The sequence below is a fragment of the Thunnus albacares genome, chromosome 11 (genome assembly GCF_914725855.1).
Source record: "Thunnus albacares chromosome 11, fThuAlb1.1, whole genome shotgun sequence".
Classification (NCBI taxonomy): domain Eukaryota; kingdom Metazoa; phylum Chordata; class Actinopteri; order Scombriformes; family Scombridae; genus Thunnus; species Thunnus albacares.
The window spans coordinates 29,374,869-29,400,105 of record NC_058116.1 but is presented as its reverse complement, the minus strand read 5'-3'; the positions used below and the strand labels follow the sequence as shown (position 1 = coordinate 29,400,105).

At 38.7% G+C, this 25,237-nt stretch overlaps 1 long non-coding RNA gene across 2 annotated transcripts; it reads right to left on the bottom strand.

Moving 5' to 3' along the window:
- Positions 1-11,663: 11,663 nt before the first annotated feature.
- LOC122992491 lies at positions 11,664-21,545 on the bottom strand. 2 transcript variants are annotated; one of them, XR_006406058.1, is made up of 3 exons: positions 21,472-21,545; positions 21,015-21,072; positions 11,664-12,311 (listed from the first exon to the last, which is right to left on the bottom strand). It is a non-coding gene; the product is annotated as an uncharacterized LOC122992491 (long non-coding RNA). The 2 variants fall into 2 exon arrangements; XR_006406059.1 differs by having other exon boundaries at positions 21,327-21,511.
- Positions 21,546-25,237: the final 3,692 nt, after the last annotated feature.

The following is a 25,237-nucleotide window of genomic DNA, read 5'->3' as shown; positions in this document are numbered from 1 at the left end:
GCATATTTATGGCAGATTTTTTTTTAGATTTATAGATCCCAACGTCGTGCCACATATTGACTCGATTCCCTTTTCGCTCGGGAGATGTCATGGAGTCAAGAAATAAAGGCTAGCCGCAGCATGTTAGACGTTATTACTGTTATTGATGACTCATCAATCTTGCACAGACCACAGAGTGTCCAGGGACTGCAAGGATCAAGGCCCTAAATCATGACTTCCCTGGCAGAGAAGCTGCTATAGGAGATAAGAGAGTATAGTGTACATGTATGTATGTGTGTTTGTTAGCATGTCTCTGCTTGTATGTATTTCTGTGTGTGTGGATATTGGTCCTGTGTGTCCATGTGTAGAGTTTTGTTGCTATGAGGATGTTGCTAAATTCATCAGTTTGTGATATATTTCACATTTCATCACTGGATTATCATTATCTTTTTTTTGCTTAAGCATGAAAAATCTATTCTTTCAAGGGTAAACAGAAATATTCATGTCAGCATCGGGTCTCTGCATCGGCATATCATGTGACGTGTGTTTGGGTGGCAGCATATTGCACATGATAGATTTTCAAACGATATTGATTTGTGATGGAGACTTCTCCACGGATGAATGCGCTATTGATGTACTGCTGCCAGCCGACGGTGGAACAATGCTTGAAAGATGAGAAGACGGGTCAAGTCCAGGACTTGCCCTTGTAGTGAATGCATGAATCTAGACAAGGGCAAGATAATTAGATTTCTCTCGGTGCCATCAGAAGTTTGTCACCTGGCAGTCACTGTTACTGTCCGTCTGCGGGTGTGTGTGTGTGTGACGAACAGAGAGCGAGCGAGAGCTGCTGTCCAGCCTCAGCTTGATTGATATGTCCGCTGATAACAGTCATTTCTTTGTGTGCAATCTATTGTCTCCATGAACCTGTGGTTGCACTACAAACACCCTTAGGCTTTTGGTCCTGGTTTTGACTGCAACTGTTGGTTTTGACATCTGAATTCAACCATTTACATAAAGGAATTTTGTGCAATACAATAGATTATTTGTCCTAGTAATTGAAAGAGTTTCACAACTGGACACAAGTATGTCTTCTGCCCCTCAAGGCTGTTGTCCACAAGATCATAACACAGAACAAAATATAACTTTATTGTCCAACCAGAGCTGGATGGAAGACAAATAGACACACAGACATGATTAGATTTGATTCACTTGATTTGTCATGGGGGTAAAAGACCATTTACAGAGGTCATTTTTGGTTACTGGTGCTCTTAGATGTCACTCAGTGGGAAGCAAATCTAATTCTAGGGTGGAGAAATGACTCATAACGCTGCAACATAAGGCACAAACATGAGACAACTGTACAAAAACTTAACAGTTTGGCTAAAAATGAGTGTAGCCCTTTGCTATTTAAAAGATTTATGTCTTCAGTACAATAGGTACACATGTGTATGGGCCTAAGAGAACATACATTATATTCTCCAGTCAAAGGCAGTGTCAGTCTCGTTAACATCAACGATTCTTCCTGCTTTGCATCATGCAGCCGCAACAGCTTACAATGCAACCACTACATTAACCTTCCTGCCAGCCAATCGATGCAGTGTCACTGTTAATCCTCATTGCACATATGTGACCTTTTACAAACTTCACTGCCCTTGCTCCCAGGTGATTAATCCTAGTCGGGGTAATTGGATGTTAATTGGAGAGACTATTGACCAAAGTCTTGGAAAAATAGTGAGCGAGCGATTTGATGATCCATCTTGTATTGATAAGCAGACATGTAGGAAGAAGGAGACAATCGCCATTAGAACGAATCCATTCATCATCATTATTATTGGTCATTTGTGAAAGGAGAAGGGTCCTGTCCTCCTGGGTAAACATCCCTCTATGATTCGCCTTGGGAATACGATCCATTTGTATGTTTTTCATCAGTTCGGAAGCATGCACGTAGTTATTTTTAGTTTGCATTTATGTGAAAGGCAGTAAGTAATATAACTGATCAAAAATGTTTTTTCAACATTGTATCATCTCCAGTAAGGATCAGCTAAATGTTTTTTTTTTAGTTTTGGTTTGTTTGTTTTCTAAAGAGGATTTCCAGGTACAGCACTTATATTATATTTGTAAGATTAAGCTGTTTTATCAGGGCTGCTGCACAGATTCTCTATTTATTGATGGCCCTTGAATAAAAACACAATTATCCTCATTCTAAAGCTGACCTTTAGGATTTTCTAAATATTTAGTTTGAAAAATTATCTATTCTGCGTTCTGTATCCAACACTGACATTAGTTTAACTTGAGCAGATGTAACAGAACAAATAATTAGAGGACACTGTTTTTCTGAATATAAGACTAAAAGCTTCCTGTTGTTGAATTGTACGTAGATCAGATCAGATAGAACATTGATTGTCATATGAATCTCTGTGATTCTTCTTGCAATCAAGCTGGAACAAATGTGAAACCGGTATCTGACCAATCAATAGAGTCTTGGCTCAATCCTAATAACTGTGAGCAGAATGTTTGTTTTGTATTTAAATAAGAAGACTGAGAGTCTACAACCACACTGGCAGCTCTATGAGGCTGTATGTAGACACAGAGATGCTTTGAGGTGAATGCTAACATGCTAATGATTAGAGGATATGTACTGTATATAAACCAAAGTATAGGCTAAAGGAAAAGTCCAGGTGTCACCATAATCATTAGGATTCATCTTCTAGGGCCTGCAGACATCTGTGCAAAATTTCATAGCAATCCATTCTGAGGTTGAAATATTTCAGTCTGGATCAAGCAGAGCAGACTGACCTACACAATGACACTGCCATCCCCAGAGCCATGCAGCTAGCATGGATAAAAATGCCCAGCAACAAGAGCTCTGGCTCCAATAACAGAGAGATAGTCTTGGCAGGCTAACCTGGGCAGGAGATCTGTGCCTTCCTTTGCTTTGTCTTAAATCAATCATCAGTTGATTGATGACTGGATAAAGGGAAAGTGTAAACAAATTTAATCTGATGCAAAAGAAACTGGCAAGTAAGATGCTCATGTCTAGCCTGACAGGAGGAGTTGAAGAGTAAAGAAAACTTAGGGAGAAAAAATACAAAATTTGATCTCTTTTATCAAATAACATCAGAGACAAGATCTTGCGTCAGTTGTATATGTGGCATTAAAGCCTTTAAGGCAGTAAAAAACAGTATATAATGAATGAATCTATTTTATTCATGTTTGTTTTTGTATAGCCTTGTCAAACCCTCTCTGTTACTGCAAGCTATTTGGATAATACTAATTAATTATTTAAAAAAACAGGGGTTGAAAGTAACTAACTACATTTTCTCAAGTACTTTACTTAAGTACAGTTTTGAGGTACTTGTACTTTACTTGAGTATTTCCATTTTACTACTATTACTGTTTACTTCCACTACATTTTGGAGGGACATACAGTATACAACACTACATCTGTTTAACAGCTTTAGTTACTTTTCAGATGAAGATTTGACACGGTGGATAATATAACAAGCTTTTAAAATACAACACATTGTTAAAGATGAAACCAGTGGTTTCCAACCTTTTTAGCTTTTGTTGTCGGGGTCACATTTCAGAGTTGTTGAACTGGAGAGTTGTTGTTCAGAGTTGTTAACAGCTCTACCAAATAGTGATTTTTCCCCCTGAACTTCTCACATGCTTTCATTTCAATAAATGTTCAAATGATCCAATATTTCACCAAAAGTCAAAAGTTAGAGAAAAAGTCCAAAAACTGAAAACAGATTTGTGAATCAGAACTTTTCGTTTTTTCTTCTTTCCTCTCCCATTAATCATCTCACGACCCCTCAGATTTATCTGCTGACCCTTTGGATGGTTGGGAACCAGTGGACTAAACTAGCTAACTGTATATAAAGTAGTGTAAACTAGCTCCACCTCCAGCAGCTACAACAGTAACATGCTGCTCTAACACTGATGCTTCACTATTAATAATCTAATGATGTCATATATAATAATATATCAGTCAGAGGGACCAAACCACTACTTTTACTGCAATACTTTAACTACATCAAGCTCATAATACTTATGTACTTTTACTGCAGTACTTTAACTACATCAAGCTCATAATACTTATGTACTTTTACTGTGGTAGGATTTTTCATGCAGGACCTTTACTTGTAATGACGTATTTTTAAATTGTTGTATTGGTACTTTTACTTAAGTAAAGGATCTGAGTACTTCTTCCACCACTGAAAATAACATTGCCAGCTCTCTCTGCAATAGAAAGCAAAAGTCATGATGTCACTTCCTGTCTAGCCTCTATTCCACCAGCTCCTGTAACACAGTACAATCTCTCTTTAAATATTTTGATCATCAGTCTTTCTGAAAGAGTGAGGCCTGTCGCTGTGGTTTACGTTCCATATTAGACACGAGACACACACAGGAGCTCGATCACCTCCAGTGGGGCCGCCTCAGATGAGGGTGTATAGTGTTTAAAGGCGTGAAACACCTGATGACACTGAGGTACATTACTGATAATGTGTTCTCAGACCAAAACGTAAAGGCAGACTAGCAACAATATCAACGCCAAGTCCCGGGAAGCCGTTTAAAACCAGTCACCTGTGGTTGGAAAGGAGGAAACCCAGTGGAGTATTGATAACAATTCCATAATAATGTGAGCTGATATTATGCTTATCAATATTAATGGACATATATGTGTATTGTGGGCTGTGGATCAAGGGACAAAGGAGAAAACCAAGTTTTTATGCAAATTTACTTTTATTTAATTTTTTTTAAATGGCACTCTATCGTCCTTCTGCTGTATTGAAGCTTTTACTTCTCCATAAGTCACTTTGTAATTTTGTTTTGAAAGGTTCCATACAAATTGCCAGTTTGTTATGTTTTTATAACCTCCAACAAACTCATTTACCGGCTCCCACATTTCTCTTTATTGAGCAGAACTGTTATAAATAATTGATTTCCAATTTTTTTCAGTCACCAATAAAACCTGTGATTAAGGACAATAACAAAGACAGGTGACATTTAAATGAATCTTCTTTAATCCTTTACGTCGGTTGTAAATCCTGCCCTTCGTTTCTCCGCAGCATTGTCATGTAAAAAAAAACAAAACAAAAAAAAAAAGCTTTAATCTGGGACATGAAAATGAGTTCCATCATGGAGGCATGAGGTTATTGCATCTCTATTTAATAGCTATCACTATGCCAAGGACCTTGTAATGTCCAACCTTGCCCTGAGCTGTTCACAGACGGCTCAGGAAAGAAAAAAACAAAAAAAAAAAACGCCTCACTCACATCATTTTCAAGATAAACAGAAATACAGTTGAGCACGTTTCAAATGTCTCCACTATAAACACCTGGTCACTGAATTCTCATTCATGCATGAAGAAAGTTCTTGGCAGGAATCAGTGCACGGAGCCAAAACCATGAGGTCACTGGTCACCTGCCGTACAAATCAGTCTTTGTCTTCCATTGACCTTTTTTTTATTGGGAAACAATATCGCTATAGAAGCAATAAAAAAAAATTAAAAAAAAGAAAGCCTCTGGTGTTTTTTGTGGAGAGAGGCCATGTTGTGATCGGAGAGACAGGAAACTGATGGTGACACGGCTCAAGTAGCACACCTGCGACGACGCTCGCACCACCTGCCACGCCGATGTGCCCCGTTTACGTCCTCCTCACACACACACACACACACACACAACAAAAGCAGTTTTTCTTGTTTTTTAATGCCACTCATTAAAAGTAAGCAGTAAGGCTAATTACACTGTGAAGCCACACGTTCCACTTCCTTAACTTACAACCACGTCATGTTTCTTACACAGTACACCTGGAGAGCTGCTGCTCGTTAGTCATGATTAGCTCAGGAAAATAAAGAAAAGGGCTGACTGGTAGGCAGTGATGAGGAAAGTTACCTAAAATCATTGTTTATTGAAAAAATAATTACGTACTCAGCAACAGTTACATTAGTCGTTACTTCCTGACACTCAGCTCTGCAAAAGTGACAAACCCACGTTAAATCATCTGTATTTATATTTTTCTTCAATAATGTTAGTCTCTCTCTCTCTCAATAATTTCTCACTTCTCTAATATTTATCATTTTCTGCCACTGGTGAGTATTTTTGCCAGCAGGAGGGTGAATGTGGAATCGACTCTGACTGGACCACAGTGTTCATAGTAATTAAGGAACACATCACCCAGTGTAATTATGTGGCTCATTGATATGTTTTTAATCATTTTTTTGGACAATTAAAGATCATTTTTACTACAGACGTGACATTAAAAATGGCTCTTTTAGCCAAAACAGTGTGACAGTGTGCGAGCAACGGGACCCTGAAACGGAAGCAGCTAATTGGAATTCAGTCACCATTAATTTTATTATTTACACCTGTGCTTTTCTTACTGTGACAAGACTGTTCAGGTCTTTAGCACAGAGGAATAAGTTATACCAGGCTTTGGCTACACAGACATGACAGTATAGAATATCAACAGACATCCTGTAACACACTGTTACGTCCCCAGTCCAGAGGAAACCTGGACATAACATGTTTAGAGCCTCCGCTCTTCCCAATCCCAAGAATGGTCAGCCCAACAACCATCAAAGTTGACTTCGGAGTTGAGCAATGCCCAAAACAACAAACAAAAGTAAACTAAACCCCCACCCAAAACTTCCCACAGTATAACCTAACTCCTAATCAAGAAAAACTAACTCCTACTAACTATGACCGCTACCCAAATTGGTGCAACTATTTACAATGTACAAGGAACTACCATCTAGTGGAAAAGAACATGCCTAGCAGACCTTACTGACATCTTAAATCTGCACCACACACACACTAAGGTTAGCGGGATGGGCCTCCATTGTTGGAAATAGGTGAGAGAGAGAGAGAGGCGGGAGCCGCCATCAGCTGGTGTTTAAATCCTCAGCCCTAGCCAATCAGCCATCAGCTGACCCGGCACCCGGGCCAATCAGGGAGCACCACGTGCAAGCAAAAACAGAATGCACACACTGGAGGAGGGGGGAAGCAGAATCCGAGATGACCAGCAGGAACAAATACACATAAATAATGACCAAGCATCATAACACTGAGGGTCATAACACACACATAGAAATAGAAAGTAAATGAAAACATGTTGTAGTTTACTGACCATCAGCAGCTAGTTTAGCTGTGTATCAGAACTTTGGCAGCTAAGATGACACATTATGTAAATAAGACACGGCTGCTGGAAGGCATATTCCCACTGTTTTGGCATCCCCTACCTCCAGGCCTTAAGACAAGTTAACACAGGTCTCAGACAAAACTAATAACCCTCTTTCTCACTTCCTGGTAGGAGCAGTGAAAGCCTCCTTTTAACCGAAGGTTCAGGTACTTTGGAACCAGAAGAACTAATCTCAGGAGCTAAACTTGGAGCTTTAAGTCCCTGCTGTGCAGTCCTGTTTACGTTTCCACTGCATCTGAAGAACCAGGTAGATCATGCAAATTAGACCCATGAGGAATAATAAAAAAAAAAAAAAAAAAATGATGGCGGCACTTGAAACATAGCGTTCACACATGAGGAAAAAAACACAGATTTGTCCTGCTGTTCTTTGTACTTACTGCTGCATGAGTTGGATGTAATGAATGTGTGCAGAGCAGAATAAGGCAAATATCTACTCATGATTAACATTCAAAAGAGAGCACTCAAATTTTTTAATCATCTTAAATCCAGCTCCCCCCGGACACCCTTTTTTATTCCAAAACCCTCCAAACTCAAGAGCTGAAGCCCAGAAAAAAAAGAATCAGTTGGTGATGAGACTAACTTCCCCTTCTCAGACACAGTCTGACCAGTCTCACACCTACACTGCTTCACAAACACCGATCAGAGTAAACCAAATTATAAAGCAAAGAAACCTATTTGGAACACTGGAAAGATGAAACTAAAAGCCAAAGTAGATTAGAGTGTTTGAATTGGTGGAATATTTCTCTACTGTCAGAGATAGAAAGCAGAGACAGATCCTAACCAAGCACAGGCTCAGTGACCGCAAACTGGCAATCGCAAGAGGACGACACAGAAAACCATAGCAACCAAAAGAAAACAGAAGGGCTGAGGTCGAGACAGACGCACTTCCTCCTACAATATAAAACATTCAAGGAAATTTCAGAGAGATTTCAAAGAGCTTAATGACCTCTAAAATTAAAAAAAATACTAGAGACAGGGCATATCCTGCTGCCCAATATGTATCAACATGCTACTATCTGAGGAACAGTGATGCATGCATTCACACACACACATATGACAAATATACAGTATGTATATCATCAGATCAGCAATTTATACAGCATTTTAATGAATGTGGGATCTTTTATTTTACAGTCCATATACCGTATGCAAGCATAATTGCCGTATTTTAGGATTAATGGAAAGTTTATGCTCATTACGCAATGATCAGCTTACTATGAATGTTCGTGACTATCAACTGGAACCAATTAGTCCTGTTGAATTGATAAGAAATACAGAATTTTGCATATATATACTCCTCCCATGACTAACATAATGCATAATATCAGGGAAAGCAGGCGCTGCGTACATGCATGTGATATACTGTATATATAACGAATATATGACAATCTTAATAATTAATATATATTAATGCTGTGTTAACGTTCATATTACTGTTATTTTGTTCTGTCCAAATGTTTGGACAAATTGCATTTTTATGCTTTGGAAAAATCCTTCTCAAAACTTTCATGCCAATAAAGAATGAACTGACTTGAATTAAATTTAACTGAATTGAAAAAATGGACTTGAATGAAAAGGCAGATGGAAGAAAATTTAACAGAAACTAAAAGCGTCTGTCTCCACAGTAAACCATCAGCTGAATGTTTGATAGTTTTTATTTCTGCTTTAACACGTAACTGCCGTGAAACAATCAGAAAATAACGTTTTATTTCTCTCATTCACCGGCTTTGTTTTTTCACCTCTCTCTCTCTCTCTCTATCTCATTTGTTCGTGTTCTCAGCTCGCTCTCTCTCTCTCTTTTATAAAATGAGTCAGGAAGCTGACTACAACTAATCTAACTTTACTTTTAATGTTAACAAACAAAGAGAAATGTTCTCCCCTCGTCCTAAACTCTTTGTTTCATGAATGAAACGGTACAAACTTTGAAGCAGCCGCACTGTCTGTGTTTGGTCATCCCTGCAAACCCCGCCCTTAAAGTTCCTGTATTTTTGGACAGTACTACCCCCCCGAGCAGGGACTTTTTTGGGGATAAAACAATCTCTCTGGAACTTAATTTAGTCCCTGATCCCTCCAGTCGACACCCCAAAATATTGAACAGTGTGACTGTGATTGATGACTGTAATGTGAAGACAGAATTTGAAATTGTTATCCTTTTTGCAAGGTTTATAACGTTTCTACAACCAAACACTGCTGGTAGGTTGCTTTTTCATTCACCCAGCCTAATTTTTCATTGCTAGTTATTTGTTATTAGCACTCCTATCCTCCTTTTCCACTATTGTATTGTAGACTTCTAACTGGCTTATTTGTATCTGGATTTTGGTAGGACAATAAAAACAACCTGATATTGTGTTTCTGATGGATGTAAACAAAGACAGCTATTATGTCCCAATTGCCAGGTGTTGAACGTGACGTGCCACAATAATTCAAAGTATCCAACAGTTCTAGATGCAACTCTCTCACCGGGGGGAGAATGACAGAGAACCTCTTTAGGGACTACGTGCTGACCGACAAGGACTCTGCTCTCCAAACATGCATGGAGCAAGAGGACAGATTGAGTTTTTGGCAGGGTTTCAGTACGGGGAAACAGGGAGATATGAAAGATGGAAGGAAAATAAGCAGCTTGGGGCAACCTGCTGCGTCAAGCCAGAGCCAGAAGATGATGAGGTGACAGGAAAAGAGGAAAGAGCGCATCTGAAGAGAGCGTCTGACATGTGGGGAGGGGAGGTGGAGGGGGTGGGTGGGGGGGGCGGGGGGGTGCAGTCATCATGCATCCACTGGCTAGCTCAAGGTTGTGCAATTAAAGGAAAAACTGTAATACGGAAACATAACAGATGATCATTTGTTAAAAGTCAGAATACATTTGCATTTACACGCACACACAGATACACACACAACAAACATACAGTATATCATCAGCAATTTACAGCTTAACTCATATTAAAATGCAAAAAAACAGGTTACACAACTGTTTAATGAATGTGGGATCTTTTATTTTGGAAACATAATTGTCATATTTTAGGAGTGATTGAAAGTTTGCGCTCATTATACAACGATCAGTTTACTATGAATGTTCATGACTATTAGCTGAAACCAATTAGTCCTGTTTGATTGATAAGTAGTACAGAATTTTCCAAATATATATTCCTCTCATGACTAACATGCATAATATCAGGGAAAACAGGCACTGTTGAACAATATCATGTTGAACGGATTGTTGTGCTACAAAATGCAACAACTGCAGCAATTTTGACCACAGCAACTAAAACTGTGGTCAAAATTGGGTTAAGAAACAGACATGTTGACATTACTGACAAAATTATCATGAGACAGAAATGTGTCATTTTCTTGAAACAGTAATTTAAATGTGCATTAATATCAAAACAGGTAAAATAAAAGGCAGAAACCATCACTCTGGCTGACATCTTCAATTGTAAATGTACGTTTTGATGAACAGACATTTTGGTAATTTAGTTTCTTATCCCACATATTATATAAAGCAGTGGATAAATCCAATCATGATAGAAAAAAACAAAACAAAACAGTTGCAGTAGTCCTGTAAAAGGTAAACTATCCTAGTTTAGCAGAGAAGCGCTAATTGCCCTTTTAGCTTCTTACTCAGGTGGAAGTCATGTGATTTGTGTGCTTAAGCTGTTTTTAAACCGTATATTTAAACTTATTAAATTGTAGATTAATTTATTATAATGAGTTATATTACAAATATCACAAATGTTTACCAGATGTGTTCATATAGCAAAACAGAAATGCAGTGAACTCTTTATAAGTTATCGATTATAGATGATAGATTTATAGATTATGAACACATGGCGAAATACTTTGACTGTTCGTTTATTAAGCCTCAAATTACCACAACTTAAGTACACATTCTAAGTTTTCTATTTTCGCTTTATTTTATCTTATTTTTATTATTATTAGTAAGTAGTGCTGAGGTCAGTGGTTGGTAGGTTTGAGAAAAAAGAGAAAAAGTGGTGTGTGTTTTTAATCCCCACAGCGCCACTAAAGGTGTTTTGGGTTTTTTGGGGTTTTTTCCCGGGACAGCTTCGGGTAGCACCCAACACAGATGAGGCCCAGTGTGAGGTTAAACCTGTGGGGATGTTTTGGGGTAAACTGAAAGGGGCTTATGTCAGTTAATCTAGACTGGTGGTGAGTCTTTGTCCGTTGGGAAACTGCTGTTATGCTCTTGGCTTCAGAGACCAAGGCGCAAATACTCTGAGTTTTTCACTTGTTAAGTCTCATATTACCACCACAGAAGTACGCATTCTGTGTATCGTATTTTTATTTTATGTTGATTAATATTATACATTAAAGATTTACATGTTTTTATGTCGATGTTTTCTCTTTTTTGATGTGAAGCACTTGTTGCATCTAATTTCTTTTGTTGTAAAGCACTTTGAGCTGCATTTTTCTGTATGAAAGGTGCTTTACAAATAAAGTTATTATAATCAAAATAAAGTTTTACTGTCTTTAAAAAATCGCATCAAATGGACAAAAAGAGCTGAAAAACACCTTCTGTTTGTAGGTAGTCATGTATGATCTATGGTAATATTCCTCACTCTCTCTAGTGATATCACAGTCTCTGATGTCCATAAAGGAAGACGAACATCCATAAATCTGCTCAGAATTCAAATACATCAGTATAGAAAAAAAATCTGGCTCATAATCATCAAATTCAAATTCAAGTTTTCTTCAGTATAAATATTATCCAGGTGATTGTTGTCTGTGCAAACAAGTGTTGCTAATAGCTAATGCAGCATAATTTGTTGTCTGAAAACATGGATTATGTGTAGCCTGCAGCTAACTGACTCCATGGCAACATTATATACACTGCCTGTTAATATCACCCAAAGAATGATGGGAAATGTCGTAGCAAAAAACTAAACCAAAAAAATAGGAGAGAAAAAATCCATTAAAATTAGCTTTTATTTGTTTTAGTACTCGACTTTATCCGCTTCACTGTCACTGCAAGAATATGAGATTAACACAATTTATTTAGAAAGTTTGAGTGCAGACCCAGACGGACTGCATGATACTGGTGCAGATGCTCTGCATGAGGGTGTTGAGGACCTCTGAACCCTCTGATGGTAGGTGGGGTCGGATGTCACTGGATGTCTCTGAAATGAGCAAGACAGATAATGAGGAATAGGGACATTTATGAATGAGAAGAAGTGTAATAGAGGGTCTGAACGTATGCAGTGATTGGATTGATGAGATGAAGCGGAAAGTAGAGGAGTGGAGAAGAGAGGCTGAACCAGAATGAATGGATGTGCAAATGAACTTGGCTCATCGTTGAACTACGGTACCTCAGACAGGCAGATTGTGTATAGTAACATTTACAGGAAAGACTGTTAGTTGTTCAAAAAGACCATTGACTTTTACAACCCAATACGTGTTTTCATCGACAGTCGTTGAAATTGTTTAACCTTTTTCCTGATTCAAATGCTACTTCATTTCTACAGAGATGACATTCAGCTAAGAAAAAAAAATGACTCTTTTGACCTCTTTCACACAAGCTTTTAATCTGTCAAGCTTAACTTGTCAATTGATGGCACCGTTTTGATGAAGAAACAACAAAGAAAAATATCCTGGCAGGAAGTCTAAAGGGGGAATATAATTGCTGCTGTAGTGTGCTGAATAGGCTATTCAAATGCCATTCTGCACACAGTGATTGGCTTTCCTCTCCTCCTCCCATTTGCCCTCTCTCAATGCTTTCCCTGTCATTCAAAACATGAGGAGGCCTTTTCAGAAGCTTGGAATAGTTTGCATGGCAGAATAACAAGCTAATTAGAGCTTCTCCAGTGATGGATGGCTGTGAGAGGGTACGAGATGTGGGCACGAGGGCAGCACGGCACCCCGATAGCGTCACAACCATCTGCCCCACTTTGACGGCTTAATTGGAAGAGCGATGGGGGATATTTGGGATTCAGCCTAATGGCTGAGCTGACCCTGTGTAGATGGGTAATGCCATTTTGTCCCTATTTGTAGCCATACGTTTGGCTCTCAGCCCCCCTTTGTTTTGTTTCCCAGGGTGTGATTGGATTGTTAAGGTCAATAGGGGTCAATAAGTTGCCTAAAGCAGCCATCTTAGTGTCAAATTCAGAATGAAGGATGAGGAGGGGTGAAAGTGTTAGCTTCTAAATTTACCACTTAAACCCAATCTGGAAAATCTCAAGTAGTTAGTGTTTTGGGGAGAATTTAGTCAAATGAGCAACTCTCCCCTTCATGCTTATTTAAGAAGACCTTTGGATCCAACATTTTCTTCTAGAATTTAAGTTTATATACACCACTAAATGTTTTCTCCTAACACAAATGAAGGGAATGTAAGTGCTGCATGGATAACTTTTCCTTTTTCAATATTAAACCAAGATGATAATATTCCCCAATCCATAAACCCGCATTCATTTATCTTTTTGGCCATATAGCAAATGTGTCATACATGGTTTTAAAGGGGTAGCTGCTACAATCTGATCGGCCACCCCAAAATTTCTGCCATGTCATCAGCTTCCACCTTGCCGTGGTGCATGTTTGACCAGCACATTTGTTCCTACTGAGACACTGTGCCTGTATGATTGACAGAGGCATGAGGGGGCCCCCATTAACTGTGGTACCATTGCAGCAACAACCGGTACAAGGAAACCCCCCCTAATGGGCCCCGTCTAATTGGTGTCTCTGTGACCAGCGTTACATCCAGGTAACTATTTGTATTGACTAATGTTACGCAAAATAGAGAGGAGTTATTCACCCGAGAAGGAAAAAAGAAAGCAGGACAGTGGTAAGGGGAGCAGATGATGACAAATGATGATAAATGATGATTGATGATAGTAAACTGTAAGCATAAAGCGTTAGCAAAGATACATGATGTCATGTAACATGTAGCCTGGCTAACGTTTTAGGAGTTGGTATTTGTAAATTTTATTGTGAAATTCAATAAAGATCTTTAAAAATGGAAGAACTTGACTAATGCTATCTAGCAAGTTAACAATTTATCTTGCTAGATATTTACCTTGAGATTATATGAGACTGATTAAAATCTAATGTAAACTAAATAAATTATTTTAACTTTGGTAAAGAAAATATTCTGAATATACTTTGTGAATATGTTATAGCTGCTCAGTATTATAGAGGCTTATCTGTATCTTATCTCTCTGCAGGAACACTGGTGAAGTTCCTATCAACAAAAAATTGGAATCCTTTTTCTTTAATAAACAATAAGATAAATAACTGTTTTTATAGTTACTAAGGATTTTACTACATTTGTTTTTGCTGTTAATATAAATGTGTCAAAATAAAACTGTTTAGATTCTATAAATGCTCTTTGATTAATATCTAATCATTTAATTGGTATTCTGGGGAACGTGATGGCAATGAAAGTTGGTCAACGGGGTCCTGTGAGATTTTCTGCCTGAGGCTCCATCAGAATCTAGAATTACCTCTGAATGTTCTCCAAGTCCAGACCCCCTTCCTCTCACAGTCTGCAAAATCTGGATTATGATTATTACAGGTTCTTCTGATGTGAACATGTCACTTGTGTAATCCAGATAAGAGATAAATACAAATACTGTACAATATCTGCTCTTGTTAATCGATGCATATTATTTCCACACTAAGTGCTGTTTGTGATATCGTCGACATCGCACTGTTCTCTCATCTATGTTTCTGTAATCTCTGATTGCACATCAACAAGACATCAGTTTGGTACTGCATCAGTCAAAGGTCTTGATGTCATCTTCAAATAATAACATATATATATATCACAATAATCATAATTATTTTTGCTGCTCTTATTTAATCAATGAACAATAATATGTAGCACACGTGTCTTGCAAGCTTATTTCATTATAGCTTTCATGAAGTCAGTTTATTATTATTATTATTTCAAAGTAGCCCAGCCTTCAGTAAAAGGCCTCATCAGCTCTTTGAACGGCTTCTTATAGATTCATGACTACAAATACTTGCATAGGTTTAGTTACAGGTCAGAGCATTATTTATCATAATAAAGGAACCTGAAGATGGTATCCAGTCACTTCATGTTAGTCTCCTCAGATTAAAACAAGCCTGTAAACTGTTGTTGTGTTGGTGTATCATGGCAGGGATTACCTAACACCCTGCAGTTTGTCCTGCAGAACAAACTCTGTGACTTTAACAGCTTTAAATATGGTCAGAACCTGTTTTTTATTCTTCATCCAAAAACATCCAGGCTAATTGTCTTATATTAGTATATGCTATAATGTAAAATATATAATATAATTCAGATTTAGTCATTTTGAATTCATTTAGAGGAAGACAGAACCGGAGGTTTGCATAATTCATTTTTGTTTGGTGGTTTGCTTAAAGCATTTGACTACTTAATAGTCTTAACTTTTGTAAATGAGCTCAGAAAAAGGTTCTATTTATTTGTCATTGTATATGTTAACCTACTGAACTATAAAGGTTCTGCAAACTTACCATCAACAGTTATGTGTATGCATGTAGTCTATTCATTTATGTTTTAGCTGATTATTAGTAGAATATTAATGCATATAAAAACTTCTGTGCACTGTGGATGCACATTAGCAACACATTGTGGTCACCTCTAGACATCCCTAGAACATGTTAGCAAACAATCACTTAATACACATCAAGCAGACAAATGCTCCACTTTGTTCACCTGTTAGTTGCTAACAGTGTTTGTTACATACATTCATTGTTAATTTAAAAGTATTAATTAGAGCAGAAACCAAGCGCTTTGAGTTGATTAAACATAACAATAAAAATGTTTAACTTTAATTGTCATGAAACAAATGAAATATGTTGTCTGTGAACATTTTGCAGATCTGTTCTTTAAAACATTTCCTTGACTAAAGTGCATTTGAGGATGGCATAATGTTTCTTTTAATACATATTTGCTGTTTCCATTTAGAAGTATAATACTGCACAAACATTTTAAGCACTTCAGATGTTTTGATTCTTCTCCATAATACAAAACCATCAGGGAGGCATCTGATCAGTCCCAAATGTATTCTCCAGACACAAAGATCTTCAGCAACAAGAAGAACAAGGAGTCCTGCAACAGATGGCATGACCCCCCCAACATCATGGAGTCAGTCTTGGATTACATGAAGAGACAGAAAAGCAGCTGAGACGTCTAAATCCACTGAAGAACTGTTGCAACTTCTCCAAGATGCAGGAACAACCGACCTGCCGAGTACCTGAAACACTGAGGAGAACTGCTGCTGTTTTAAAGTTAAAGCTTCTCACGCCAAATATTGATTTCATTTAGGTTTCTTCTGTTTACTGAACTTTGTATGAAGTTAACTGATAAATAAAAACTTCACTTTTAGTGCCTGAAACTTTGGCACAGCACTGCATACGAGGAGTATTTTTAGGGAAGAAGGTTGCTGAATCCCTCAATGTATGTCGGATTGAAAGAAAAAAAAAAAAAGAAAGAAATGAAAATGGTGAAGAATAGTGATTCATGAGGCTGTTCCCTCCTCAACATTACTTCTGAACTAATGCAAGTTCTACACTTTTTGCCCAAGTTTTGCTTTTTTTTTCCATTTTTTCAAGATGGATCTAATTTTGCTGAGCCATAAGTCTTCCCCGCCATCATTCCTCACTAAGACCTCTTAAAAGCTATTTGTCTGGCCTCTCTTCCTTTGCCCATTTAGAGTACACAGGCTTGCCCTGAGAGGTGAGATGCTGATGAGGCGAATATATTATTAAAAACGCATTAGACATCACTGCAAGAGAGATAATTTGTCCTGCAGCAGGCTCTGCATCAGATATAGGGTTACAACTGCGGGATCCATCACTGTGCTCTAGGAACCAACAAGGCTTGGGTGCACTGAGTTTGTATAGACTCGCAGACACAGGTCTGACCCGGGTTATGTCCGTTATTACCCTCCCTGTCAGTTTCATCCATTCTAAAGCAATTTTCATACTGCTGTGGTTGAACGGCATGAGTTTGATGGGAAGCTGGATCATGAGATGAGACTCCAGGCCCGTGACTTTTGACTCTCGTTCTATAACTACCTCTCTGGCCCTTTATTCATGTCGACATTCGTGCTAGTGATGCTAGCAGTGCCAAAGCTCCAATATCATTGGTTGTGGAAACATTCCTAAACCTCCCAACCCATCCTTTCTCTCATTCCTGCACTTGAAAAAAAAAAAAAATCTCTGAAAAGAAGCAGATGTCAAATATCAGGTTTGGTTGATATTGTATAACACATAACAAATTACTATGGATCACCATACCATGATTTTCAAAAGCCGCTGGATCAGTGGTGCTGTAATGTTAGATGCTGCTAATTCTCGACATCACTTCCTGATTGCATCACCGCTCCTCGAAGCCGTGCTGCACAAACAATAGGGTCGACACACACACGTGGCATTGAATGATCCTGTCACCCCCTCGCGCTGCCCAACCTCAAATTATTCACCATGGAACCACGTTGACCATTGAATGGAAAAGTAAGAAAAAAAAAGAAAAAAGTGGCCCAGCCAGGTCAGGCTATTTCTGTCAGGTATTGTGAGCCTGATTTACAATGTCACATTTAAAGAGGAAAGGGAGACCAGCCTAGCCTGGTCCTCATTAGAGCGTGTTTGGCTTCAGGTTAGAGTCAGACCCAGACCTATTGTCACACTGGATCAGATGGCCAGTATAAACACCTTTAATCAAAGTAGGGTGTCTGCTCAGCGCTCCTCAGAAACGCAAAGTGGCAGCTCAGCTCGGTTTTACAGTAACCATAGACCCGATGTAACATTCCCTCCTAATGTGGCCGTCATACTCGCTCGCCTCGAGATCTGCCGGGCAACCCCACGCCGCAGGAGCAGCGTATGAAAGCATCTGCATATTTCCCCTTCAGTTTTTTCCCCCCCCTCTCCTCCTCTCCTCTCCTCTAATCCAGAGGGTTGTTAGTTTTCCTCATTAAGCTTGAGGTCAGTTTAAACATGGCAGACCACCCATGGAGATCAAATTGCCTGCGCCATCCTCCATCAGTCCCTCCTCCACCTACAGACTTCTGAATTCATCACCAGACATTCGCCACACATCTCAAAAATAACTAAGCTGCCCTATAGGAGATGAAACGGGGGAGTGAAACATTTGTTCCTTTGTCACACGGCTGCTATCATGGGAGGTTTCGTCAGACAACATACATGGAAACCAAAAAAAAAAAAAAAAAAGACGGAAAAGTACTTGATGCAGAGGATGAAAGGCATTGTGGGGGATTGGAACAGATTAGTGCAGGGAAGCAGTTATTTAGAGTGCACCGTGGTAGTTTTCGGGTGATAAGTGAACAGAGGGCTGTGGGGGCGTGGTGTGTCTGTATGTGGATTGATGAGTTGGCGAATTGGGCCTGCTAAAACAGTGAGGGGAGACAGAACCCTGCCATTATCTGGGAAATGAGTTACACATCCTCCCCTGCGACCCGGGCCCCCGTCACACACCCCTGACTGAGTGATAAGAGCTGTCCAGACGCAACACCGGGGGACGTTAACACACACAAGTGGACATAAATATAAGATATTTTTTGCGGGGGCGGGTTACGAGAGTGATTTATTGGATTTTCATCGACATTTGTTCTAAAACTTATTTCAGAGAAAAATGGCCCCGGCTCAGATACTTGTTCGATGTTCAGTCAAGACTATTATAACCAAAGTGATGAAAATTCTGATGATAATGGCTTTTTAACAGAAAGATTGTCCCGAATATTATGTCAGTTTCATTCATCATTAAATGCAACAAGGTGCTCCAAAAAGTTATGTATGTAGTCTATGTTAAAGGGGTCATATCATGCACATTTCCAGGTCGTTATTTTTCATCTGGGGCCCTACTGGAATATCTCAGCATGATTTACAGTTGGAAACACCCTTTATACAGCCCCTCAGTTCAGCCTCCGTCTGAAACAGGCTGTTATATCTCCTGTCTCTTTAAGCCCCCCCCCCCCCCCCCCCCCCCCCCCCCTTCCCGATGAGCCCACTCTGTTCTGATTGGTTAGCTTCCAGAAGCTGTGTCATGGCTGACTTCCAGTGGCTCAGGAGACTGTCAACAAACTATGAAACAAAATATAGTAGTAGGATTTTACTACTTTTTCTCATTCTGTACTCGAAATGTCAACCTCTCAAATACTTCTGTACACGTTCAAGACAAAATCCGATCCAAAGTGGACACATGGAAAAACTTAAGCAACCAAGGCTATGGAATGGACGGCCTTTTTTGGGCATGCAAGGTGACATCAGCTCGTCGGCAAGATAGAAAAAATGGTCACAAATGAAGCGTTCAGAGAAGGTTGAAGCCCTGGAGCATTTCTACATAAATTATCCTCAAGTTTGGGAACTTTGACCATGTTTGACATTAGATATCTGACATCATAACAGTACATAAATAACAGAAAAACAGAAAATAAAAGAATAATATGTCTAAATATCCAATTAAACGTATTTAACTTTTGCTTTATTCATCAAAGATATGTGTACATATGTTTCTTTTTCTTCTGACAGACATCCTCATCTCAGCAGTGCCGTGAAGTGGAGTCAGTGCATCAGTAATAGATAAACTTTAAACTGCTCTCATGATCAATAAGAAGCACTCCAGAGTTGTATTCCTGTAAATTGCAATTTCCACCTCAATTATTAACATAATGATAAATAATGAATCGTAAACAGTCCCAGAATTACTTTTGGTAATGTAGGGTGGAATTATTTATTTTGTATCTGCAATTTCTTTATCTAAATGGGAGAAGATTTAACATGCTACTTTAATCCTAACCCTAAGAAACACCAGCTGGGAGATATGATTGTTTTTTTTTTAGGATCTTCAGGGTGGCAGCCGTCGGTCGTTCACTGGGGAAGTGTTCAGAGAGCCACCCTGGAGGCGACTATTGTAATGTAGCTCCTATCTGAGGCCCTGTATCCTGGCTGTTGCTCCAGTCGTAGGCATGCCATTCTCTATTTCTAGTTCCACAACAAACAGCACTGTTTGCTTTACCAATGTATATATATAGAGAGAGAGGCAGGAAGTTTTTTTTCGCCTGCTTTTTATCAATAGAAAGTGGAATGACAAAATGAGTTGCCTACGTCTGAACTTGCCCCTAAAGGTTTAGTTTAAAAGCCGAGAGCAGACTATTTTAGAGTTTTTAGCTTATTTATCCATGAGGTCCTAGTATGAGATGTGGTTTCACCGTTTAGTTGCTATAAAATATTTCAGTTATTTACTCAGCTGCTCCATAACCACTTCTTGCTGAAACCTTCCCAGAGGTTAAAGTCTAGGTAGAAGGTTGAAGTCTCCATCTTACCCAGAAATCAGCACATTCTTTGCTGTAGGTTTAACCTCGAGCCTGGTATTCAGGCGCTGGTCAGCTCTGCATCTGGCCCGCTGGATCGTCTAAATAGAGCTGCCAATGTGTTGGTACAGATATGAAACTACTCCCTATTTGTCTGATAGATTTGGGACTGTATTCAAGAGAACACCTACCGCTGATAAGACTGCTGGACAATAAGAGGAATTGTTTTTTGTTTTCTTTAACAAAACCTTGGTGTTAAAGAGGCGGTTTGATAGATCGGTATTTGGGCAGGTTTGGGTTTCTCACAAAGAAAAAACATAGCCATCAGTGTAAGACATGTGCCTTATCTCTGCAACAGCGCTGAAGAAAATATGCCTGACTCAAACACATTTAACCTCTCATGGTTTGTGACTCATCGGACCATCCATCCCATACTCCATCTGCGCTCGCACAGACGGCAACAAAAGGACATTTTGTTTTATCAGCAAGTGTTTCTTTCTAATTGCCTCTCAAACCCTGTGGAGCAAATTAAAAAGTTTGGCGCATTTTGCTTACTTGCTTTTCACTTTGTCTCACAGCAGCACACGCTCCAAATTGCTGTTCACCTTGAGCCCTTGTTGTGGATAAAGAAGTATTACAGTCAGAGGAAATGTGTCTCTACTGCCCCACTATACTGTGTATGAACCTGTGCCCATATGCTTGTGTGTGTGTTTCTGTGATTAAATAAGAGCAACTGTGCCACCTATATTCTGTCCTAATGCTTTTTTGGACACTTGGGAGCAGTGGCACAATCTGAACAATCTGTGTTAGCTAACACATTACATTTACATCACAACATTAGCATTTATTGGAGTTTTTTCTACCCACCTGATGGATTGAAGCCAAATATTCAATCCTCTTTTAGCTCAGTTTAACTTTCCACCAATTTTTGAGAAGATCTCTGACTCTTTAGCTGCTAAATGCTCTAATATGTTGACCAGCTAGTCGCTAACTAGCTAACTGGCTAACTCACCTGGTGATGAGTACGTGGTGTCTTTGTTTTTGTCAGCTACCTGCTGCAGCTGGAAATGAGGTCAATGAAAGTGAAGTTTGAGAGCCAGAAAACAAAAGTAATGAGGTAAAAAAAAAAAAAAAAGAACTGAGGGGAACTGCAGAGCTGATAATTAAGTGATAATTTCCTGTGGGTTCTTCGCCATGAGGAACACATTACACATCAATCAATTAATAATTAAAATAAAAATGTTGATAAGTGCAGCTGAAAATATCCAACAACAAATACCGGGGGGAAATTCTTGTTCAAACATGCAAATAGATGAATATTCATGATCTTAGAAGGTCAGTAGGTTAGCTCACAGCTCTCATAGACAGGTTAAGCTTCAAACCATGTGGCAGCGGTGGGACGGTGGATCAAATACCTGTTTGCTAACCCTCACCTGCCAATCTTCCCTCCTCTGACTTTTTAAAGGAGCCCAGCGGAGTTTTCTTGTAAACAAATAAAAGTGTCACTCATCAAAACAAAATGTGTGTGTCCTTGAGGTCTAACAAAAGTGTTGACTGCCTTTCCTTCCTCATGAAAATGCACAGAGTCGATTGTAAATATTTCAAATCCTGCATTGTTTACATCCATGTTTACTAGCTTTCAGTCTGCAATGCTGAGTTTCTGGCACATTACAGCCACCTGTAGATCATTTGACTATAGTCCACATGCAGGAGAAAAACAAAACAAAACTCTAGCACTACTAGAGGTCAAAAAAACTCTACGAGGTACCTTTAAGTGCTCAGGTTTTGGTTATTACCATAGACTGTGTAAAAATATGGACGTAGTTACCGTGACGTCACCCGTTGGTTTCTGAAGACCGGTTTTGAAGCTCAAAGCGAGCCGCTCCGGCCGTCGCCATCTTGTCAAAGCAGCCATGTCCTTCATTATGCATAACTTTATGGCTTAATAAAATTTAAATTGGTGAGTTATAAAAATATTCACCCCCCGTACAGTTGTCATGAAAGGAAAAATTAGCTACAGAGACCAAAACCGTTGTTTGTTCCAGGCTGTAAACATGTTTATTTCTGCTGTAAAGTTGGGCATTTTAACATGGGGGTCTATGGGGATTGACTCGCCTTTGGGGCCTCAGGTGGTCATTCAAGGAACTGCAGTTTTTGGCACTTCTACATTGGCTTCATTTTACAGTCCCAGAGGTTGCCGCTTGGTTGTTACATGTTAAATCTCGCCAACATTTGCCAACCCTTTGTTTATAACGATTTTATGTTATGATCTGAAAAATTTTCGCAAAATGTAGGTAAAGCAAGATGATTTCTTTTCCTTTATTGAGCTATATTATATAAGTATATTCATTGGCATTTTGGATTAAAAAATGTAAGCTATGACGTTGATATCTTTAGTGATGCATCACATCAATCCAACTTTACTTATTTCCAATTATTCCTATATTTTTTAGCAAAAAAACAAACAAAACAAAAAAATACTCCTAACACTTTTCCTTTGCTGTGATGAAAAACAAGATAAAAGACCAACACAAAGTTCATAAGGAGGTAACAAGACAACAATGCTCTGAAAATCTGTAAATTCAGTAGTCAATACAGGTAAAAACATATCGAATCTGTTGGAAAGAAGACTAGAAATCAGATGAAAGTTGAGAAAAGTTCAATAGCTCTCAGAAATCTTAAAAAAAAAATTTCCAGCAAAAAAGCATTTTTAGGTAATGGTTTATTCATCAAAACATCAAGGACAAAGAAAATTCAAGATTCATCAAGATTACAAAAGATCAAGTTCAGAATTTTTTTTTCTCAGCATTGACTTATCATACAAGGATTCATGTGAATAGCAGAATAACACACACACACACACACACACACATACACACACACACACACACACACACACACACACACACACACACACAGAAAAAAACACTGGAGGGAAGAATGATTAATGTGTAAATTAAAGTATTGTGTCAGCTTTTGTCATTTGTCTTATGAAGGCAAATGACACAGGCACTTTATTTCTTTTCTACATTGCAAAACATCTCCCTCTCATCTATGCACTGCACACATAATTGATGTTAGCAATTCACATAATATGTCAGATTATCTGTAACGCTGTTTAATTCAGCTTTTATAAATACATAGCCAGCATTTGCATGTCTGGTCTTCATTTTATTTTGGAGATTATGTCTAAAGCTATAAACTCTACACAACATTTTAGTACTTAAACTTTGTGTATAAAACTATGAAAACATCTTTAAAAAATTAAAAGATTGCAAATGTTGTTTGTTATTCAGCACTAACTTTTGAATTAATTATAAAATCTATGTCAGCTTGTAATAAAAAAGATATTAGGTTATGTATTAAAGTTACTTTTGTTCTACAGTCATTTACACAAAAACACATTTTTGTTATCAAACCAAAATCATTTTCACTACAGCATGCTAGATGGAAGAAAATGATTCAGTCGAGAAAAAAAAACTCACTTTGAGAGATTGTGAGATGATAATATCTCGTTTACCTCCGGATGCTCCTGTAATGGACAGAAATCACTAAGGCACTTTTTTTTTTATCACTTTTTGAGATTTCAAGCAGCTGGAAATGGCTTCCACTTAGACGTTTCTAGGTCAATTCACTCACTAAAGAACCTCGCTAATTAAAAAATGATTTTCTAATGCACACCTCACCTTTCTCACTCGGCATTGAAATGTCAGTCTACTGTTACTTAGCCAGAGGGGAATAAAAAGGAATCACTGGCTCCATGGTTTTACTTCAGATTAACTTTGGATCAGAGAAATATCTGAGGAGTGATTTCTGCTGTCTAGCCTCTCCTGCTGTATTAATTAGTCAATATTGGGAGCTGCTTTGGATTTCCATGGATTGGGGAGGATGGAGAACGGGGTGTTTGAACACAGGAAGGAACCCGCTGTGAATGACAGGAAGGGGCTATGCACTGGAACAGAGATGCTGGGCTCCATACACTGGCAGAACAGACCCTGGGAAAACTCCCTACACCCAACATGGTCACACTTCGAAACAATACAGCTGGGAGCTATACAATGACGGAGCCCCTCCCAGAGAGGCTGAGCGACCACAAGGTACACACCGCCTGCATGAACAGAGAGAGAGAGAGAGAGAGAGAGAGCAGGAGGCGGGCAGCAGCTAAGGCACAGGTCCTATTTTCTCTCTCTCTCTCTTTTTTTCTGAGTGTGTGTGTGTGTGTGTGTGAATGTGTGTGTGTGAGTGCATTTATCATTTCTCTGTCTGTCTGAGAAAATTCCCTGCACTCCATTTTTCTCTGATCGTGACTCAACAGCGCCCCCATGGGAGGAATACGGATATTCCAGCACAAAGTCACAGATGTGAATTCATCCAACACCACATAAACACACAGACCAGAAAAAAAAAAAAAATGTATTTTGATCTCAGCACGATGTGCTCATTAATAATTAATTAATAATGTTCACTGATCCAAACAACGTTTTTAAAAGGCATAATTATCCCCTCTGTGCCTTGTATTTGTCACTTATTGTTTTAATACTCATTGGTGACTCATCACACTGCTTGTAAAGTATATTAAATTAAAACAACTTAAGGAACTTTTATCTAGAAGTACAAAAGGGCAAATTTGTAAAAACAAATCACTGCAGAGTAAAGGCATGTGCATGTTTTCTCACTAGTAATAAATCTACAGTTCAGTCAGAGACATTTATATCAAGGAAATGGCCAGAATTTTAGCAGCAACATGGATTCAGCTGGGATACTAAATCACAGTCAGA